We start from the raw sequence: 7,641 nt of genomic DNA on the forward strand, positions 1-7,641 counted from the left end.
CATATCCGGGCAAAAGCTGGACAATGAATAAAGACCGAAGAAGAATTGATGCCTTTGAACTTTGGCATTGGTGAAGAATACTGAATATACCGTGGACTGCCAGAAGAACGAACAAATCTGTCTTGGAAGAAGTACAGCCAGAATGCTCCTTAGAAGCGAGAATGGCGAGACTTCATCTCACATGCTTTGGAATGTTACCAGGAGGGACCAGTCCCTGGAGAAGGACATGCAGCTTGGTAAAATGGGTGGTCAGCAAAAAAGCGGAAGACCTTCAGCGAGATGGATTGATGCAGTGGCTGCACAATGAGCATAGCAAAGGTTGTGAGAATGGCGCAGGACCCGGCAATGTTTCATTCTGTTGTACATAGGATCACTATGAGTCGGAACCGATTCGACAGCAGCTACCAACAACATTGGCTAATGGTGTTGAGTAACTTTTTGTGTTCTTATTGGCCATTTGTGTATCTTCTTTGAAGAAATGTCTATTCAAATCCTTTGTCCACTTTTGTTGCTGTTGTGGCTGAGTTTAAGAATTCTTTATATATTCTGGATACAAGTCCCTTATCAGAAATATGATTTGCAGAAATGTTCTACCATTCTGTAGGTTGTTTGGCATCCTTTGAAGCACAGATGTTTTTAATGTTGATGAAGCCAATTTATTTTTTTCCCTTTTTTTGTTTTTTGTGCAAAATTTTGGTGTGGTATCTAAGATACCACTGCCTAATCCAAAATCATGAAGATTTACTCCTGTGTTGTTTTTTGTGTGTTTGTTTTTTTTAAAGAATTTTATAGTGTCAGCTCTTACATTTAGGTTTATGATCCATTTTAAGACTTTATAGATGGAGTCACATAGGGGTCCAATTGCTTTTTTTTTTTTTTTTTTGCAGTCATCCCAGCATCATTGATTGAAAACACTCTTCTTCTCGCGTTGAATTGTCTTGGCACCCTTGTCAAAATCAGTTTGACCCTGGATGTACAGGTTGATTTCTGGACTCCACGCTCTAGTCCATTTTTCTGTTTATCCTTGTGCCAAAACCACACTGTCTTGATTACTGTAGCCTTGTAGTAAATTTTGCAATCAGGTTATGAGTCTTCCAACTTTGTTCTTCTTTTGCAAGATTGTTTTGGCTCTTCTGGGTCTCTAATATTTCCATATGAATTTTAGGATCAGTTTGTCCATTTCTGCAAAAAAGGCAGCTGGTAGTTCGTTGGAGATTGCCTTAAACTTGTAGATCAATTTGGGCAGTATTGCCATCTTCACAATATTAAATCTTCCAATCCATGAGCAAGAAATGTCTTTCCATTTATGTAGGTTTTCTTTGATTTCTCTCAATGAGGTTTCATATTTTTACCGTAAAATTCTTGCACTTGTTAAATTTTTTCCTAAATATTTTATTCCTTTTTGATGCTATTGTAAACGGAATTGTTTTCTTAATTTCGTTTTTGGATTATTTATTGCTGGTGTATAAAAATACAATTGATTTTTTCATATCCATCTTTATCCTGCAACCTTGCTAACTCATTTAGTAAACCTAATTTTACTTTTGTGGATTCCATAGTATTTTCTCTAATTAAGATCATGTCATCTGTGAATAGAAACAGAACTTTGAGTAAACAGAAATGATGAGAACGGACATCCTATCTTGACCTTGATCTCAGGGAGAAAGCGTCCCATTTTTTGCCATTAAGTCTGATGTTAGCTCTGGACTTTTTATAGGTGGCTTTTATCTGAAGGTGTTCTCATCTATTTCTAATTTGTTGAGTGCTTTTATTATGAAAGGGTGTTGGATACTGTCAAATGCTTTTGCTGTGTCTATTGAGATGATCATGTGGTTTTTTCTCTTTATTCCTTTGTATAATGTATTACATGGATTGATTTTCATGTTAAACTAGCCTAGCATTCCTAGAAAAAATCCCACTTGGTCATGGTATATAATCCTTTTTATATGTTTCTGGATTCAGTTTGCTAGAATATTTTGAAGATTTTTGTGTTTATATTCATAAAAGAATACTGGTCTAGAGTTTTCTTGTGATGTCTTTGATTTTTGTCTGGTCTCAGAATGAGTTAGGAAGTGTTTCTTCTGCTTCTATATTTTGGAAGACTATGTGAAGGACTGATGTTAATTTTTCTTTAAACATTTGGTAGAATTATCAGTGAAGCCCTCTGATCCTGGACTTTTCTTTTTGGTAAGTTTTGTTTTTTTCTTTTACTAATTCAATCTGTGTACTTGTTATATGTCTACTCAGATTTTCTATTTATTCTTGAGTCATTTTCACTATTAAGTCTGATGTTAGCTCTGAGTTTTTTATAGATGGCTTTTATCAGATAGATTTTGTCTTTTTAGGAATCTGCCTATTTTCATCTAAGTTATCTAATTTGTTAGCATACGATTGCTCATAATAGTCCAATTCTTTTTATTTCTGAAAGGCTGGTAATTATGTCCCTCTTTCATTCTTGATTTTAATAATTTGAGTCTTTTTTTTTTTTCTTGGTCAGTCTAGTTAAAGATCTTTTCAAAGAATCAACTTTTGATTTTGTTGATTTTCTCTATTTCATTTATTTATAGTCTAGTCTTTATTATTGCTTTTCTTCTACTTGCTTTGAGTTTACTCTGACCTTCTTTTCCAGTTCCTTAAGATGGAAGGTTAGGTTATTGATTTGCAATCTTTTTGATATAGATGTTTATAGATATAAGTTTCCCTCTGAGCACTGCTTTGGCTGCATCCTATAAGTTTGGGAGTGTTTTATGCTTTCATTCATCTCAAAACATTTTCTAATTTCTCTTATGACTTCTTCTTTGGCCCATTTATTTTAGGAGCGTGTTGCTTCATTTCCACATATTTGTGAATTTCTCAAATTTCCTTCTGTATTGATTTCTAATTTCATTCTATTATTTTGAGAAATACTCTGAATAATTTCAATTTTTTTTAAGCTTACTGAAGCTTGTTTTATGGCCTAACATATGGTCTATCCTGGAGAATGTTCCATGTACACTTGTAAAGAATGTGTATTCTGCTATTGTTGGCTGGAAAGTTCTATAGATGTCTGTTAAGATTAGTTGGTTTATAGTGTTGTTCAAGTCTCCTATTTATTGTTGATCTGCTGCCTAGTAGTACCTCCCGTTATTGAAAGTGGAGTACTGAAGTCTCCTACTATTTTGTTGAATTGTCTGTTTCACCATTCATTTCTGTCAGTTTTTGCTTCGTGTATTTTGGGGTTCTGTTTTAGGCGCATATGTTTATATTTGTTAAATCTCCCTGATGAATTGACTCGTTTATCATAATAAAATGTCCTTCTCTGTCTCTAGTAACAATTTTTGTCCTAAAGTCTATTTTGTCTGATATTAATATAGTTATTCCAGCTCTCTTTTGGATACTGTTTGCATAGTATATCTTTTCCGATCTTTTCACTTTTAACCTATTTGTGTTCTAAGGAAAAATATTAAGATCCAAAACTAAATCCTTATGTTAAGTATACTGGGAGAGGGGATTAAAATGCAGTAAATGATGGTTTTTAAATCAATTAACTACATTTAAAAAAAAATAATCAACATCAAAAAAATAAATAAATAAAAGGTATTCTTCCTTGCCCCAATCTTAACCAGTCCTTGTGTTAACTTACGAGGTTCTACTATATAGGATCAAATCTAGAATCTTAATAGTCTTCTAAACATTCACAAATCTGTTTATGTCAAACCAGCAGGGAAGATAAATTCCTGAGCAAGGAACACTCTCAGAAGGTATTGTACCATGTCTCCAAATTCCTGAGAATCAAGTCGAAAAACTGGAAACAACAGAAAACACTGTAAGGTAACTGACTCCACTTAATGAAAAGTCATTTCCTAAAGCTAAATGAACAAAATATTCAGGACACGTAAGTGTAGCCAGTTGGTTAGTTTACTCTCTAGCAAAGTGCGTCCAATAGAATTATGATGTGAATGTAAACCATATATGTAATTTTAAAGTTTCTATTAGCCATATTTTTTAAAAATTTTTTTTAAAATTTAAAAAAAAAGAAACAGGAGGGATTATTATTGATGTATTTAATAATTATTACAATGTATTTTATTTAACCTACTGTATTATCATTTCTGTATGTGATCAATATGAAATTATTTTACATTCTTTTGGTTTATACTAAGTCTTTGAAATCTAATGTGTATTTTACACTTACAGCACGTTTTGATTCGGACTAGACACATTTCAGGTGGTCATTAGCCATAATGGCTAGTGGTTACCATATTGGATAGTAGAAGTGTAGCATTTAAAGCCGAGAATGTCCTTAAATGCTCTGTGCTGATTAAATCAAACTTAAAAATTTTTTTCTTAACCACAGTTATTATTCATCGCTATAATATGACTACTAATGTGTAAGTATACAAATGTAGTAGTCTAGCAGACAGATGTGCAACCAGAACTAAATTTACAAATTTTGGAGGTTTCAGTCTGTATTAGTAATGACAGCTAACATTTATTCAGCGTTTATTCTGTGCCAGGCACTATGCCAAGTATTTTAGTCTATGGCATAAGGTATTTCTGTTATCTCCACTTTATAGAAGCAGAAACTGGGGCTGAGAAAGGTTAATTAGCTTAGGCAAGATCACACAGTGTGTAACTTGTGACACCATTATTTGAACTCCGATCGGCTGGCTCTGGAGCCTAGGCTCCTAGCCTCCAAAGTCTACTGCCTCCTTAAAATGAATCCAACCATCTGCAGACATTCAGGGAACCTCATGTATAAAACAGAGAGAAAGCAAATCAATTAATTGAGCCCAAAATTTTCCCTGCGTGTGTTGAATTCAGCAGTTTGCTGAGGTCCTATACGTACAAAGTCCTTCCTGAATGTCAGGAGGCCACTCACTCCTGGCTGGGATGCTGTTAACTGTCACAAAGTTTGCCTTAAAAAGCACCTGAAGAAATGTGAACAGTTCGGCATATTTATTTTCAGTAAACTTTTTGAGAGTTTCCACCTTTGTTTTTTTCTTTTTTTCTGGCTTTTATCTAGGCAAGAATTAACATCAACATTAGGAAAAGTTAGAAATCTTATTCAGTCAAGCATCTGCTGAATATCTGTAATCCATTCTGCAAATCATTTTACTCCACACGACTGGGAAACTTACAGAAAATATACAAATATACTTTATATACACACAAATGTGGTGCACACATCTGTGAGTCACATGTAGCTATGACAAAATATTTTAAGACTAATTGCTTGTTTAAGGAATATCTCTTATTTAACTAAAATCCATCTAACAAATAATAGCTGGTGATTACTGAGTACCTACTCTGCAAACACCATTCTATGTGCCCTTATTTATATTGTAACTTTACAGCACTGGTATGAAGAAATATTATTCCCGTTTTACAGACGAGGAAACTGCCAACATTCTTTTTAATCATACCATGTTAATTATTAATACAAATGCCTGTAAATGATACCACTATCTTACATTTGTGTACAGTGAGAGATTATAATACTTTCATTTATATTAGCTAAATGAACCCTCATGATAAGTTGTGATCTAGAGAGTACAAGTGTTTACAACCACCAGGGCTAGTAGTTATAGCTCTTTTGGAGCCCTCGGGTAACTTTAAAAAATTAGATTGTTCATTTGGAGGAGTCTTCTTTTGTTCGCATTCAGCACCCAATAAACCAGAACTGACAGAGACTAAATTCTGCCACAGCTGAGAGAAGCTTTCATGGAGGTTTTATGCACCTAGCTTCTCCAGCCTCCTACCATTTCCATAACACTCCCGCCAACATCCAAAAAACCCCATGGCCACAGAGTAGATTCTAACTCATAGCAACCCTATATAGGACAGAGTAGAACTGCCCTATAGACTTCTGGTGGATTCAAACTGCCAACCTTTTGGTTAGCAGCCATAGCTCTTAACCACTACACCACCAGGGCTTCCCTCACCAACATACCAAAAAAATCCCAAACCCATTGCCACTGAGTTGATTCCAGTTCATAGCAACCCACCAACACAGAAGCCCATAAACGCAAGAGCAGCAGCAGGAAAAGATTCTGCTGTTTTCTTGCTAAGGACTTCTTACCTCCTGTAGTATTACAAATAGTTCCTCCTGACAAACACCAAAAATCCTAAATTACCTGGATGTCCTGTACCAGTTCCTACCTCACTCTTTCTTCACAAGGGGTTGTAGTTGACTATAAGCAAATATGCCTCTAGAACTTAGCAGAGATAGTGTCGGGTCTTAATAAGCTGGAATGGAAAGGCTTCATGGAGCTCACCAGAGTGAACCTGCCCAAAGCCATGGCAGCTCATGGAGACTGAGCAAGACTGAAAGTGTTCTACACCTGCATGTTCATTTCCAATAATTTGTTAGAACTTTTGTGATTAATAAGATTATCCGTTGACAACTATTATTATTCCTATTTTATACATGAGAAATTGAAGCTTAGAAACATTAAGTGCCCACACAAAGTCACACCACTAGTAAGAGACTAGGGATGCAAGCCCACTCAACTCAAGTTTAAGGCCCTTTACCTTCTACCATATGATCTCTTTGGAAAATAAATCTATATTCTCATGGGCTGTCTTTATATAACATCTGAGCTATTTCCTTAAGGAAAAATAATAGCCTCATGAAACAAACAGGATTCTCTCCAACGGAAATGAGTTTCTAAGTGTGATTAATCCCTCAGAATGCTGAGCATTACAAACTCTCCAAAATGGCAAGCCTACTGAAAGTAGTTTCTACCCAGTAAGTTTTCTGGACACCAGATCTGGTTTCCATTGTCAGGACATCTGCTAACCAGCCCAAGCTGACAGGATGTTCTCCCATATTTGGGGAGCTCTTTGTTTATTACCCTTAAAAAATCTTCTCCTTCCCTTTAATTGGTTATTTGCAATGTCAAAATAAGGCTGGACTGTGATTCCATGTTCTAGCAGTTGATGTCACCATTAACGCAAAATTGTTTTGTTTCTAGCCTGAAATAGTCTTGATTCTATCCCTTGCCTCATCAAAAAGCCAGCTCCTTATTTTGACAAATCTGCGAACTTACATTGGAATTTCTATTATTTAATAATAATTAAACAAATATATATAATCTATAGTCATTGCCAATAAGAATATACCACAGCAGGTGTGAAAAGTAACTGGAGATCAGGCCTTACCCTGAGCAAGCCTCTAGGCAATTTATCTGATTTTGCTGTCAACCTAGTCATTAAAAATGGTTGTTTTAGTATGTCATCCCCGAAATCTTAATAACCTTAGGTGATGGAAAGCCTCCTCAGAACCCAGGCATGTCCACTGCTGGCAAAAAAAAAAAAAATCTCTAATTAATGTACAAAATGGTCTCTCTTTGAGGTAATAACAATGTGGCAGAAGAATGATAAATTGTCACACCCAAAAACAACATTGATTCTACAAAGATAGGTCTGCAGACCTCCTGAGACAGCCCGATCACTGTCACAGTTAAAACTTCCTGAGGGAGTTTTCTCCACAAATCAATTCAAATACTTTTTTACATCTTGGCTGTTCATCACATCTCATGAGGATTCCAGGGCCTCAGCCCAGAGATTCTGGACACAGTGGCCCTGATGACGTTAAATTATCAGGGTTTAAAATAATCCAACCAAGACTTAAAATGATTAATATTTTAAGCCCAGGTT

This window comes from Trichechus manatus, unplaced genomic scaffold (genome assembly GCF_000243295.1).
Source record: "Trichechus manatus latirostris isolate Lorelei unplaced genomic scaffold, TriManLat1.0 scaffold00153, whole genome shotgun sequence".
NCBI lineage: Eukaryota > Metazoa > Chordata > Mammalia > Sirenia > Trichechidae > Trichechus > Trichechus manatus.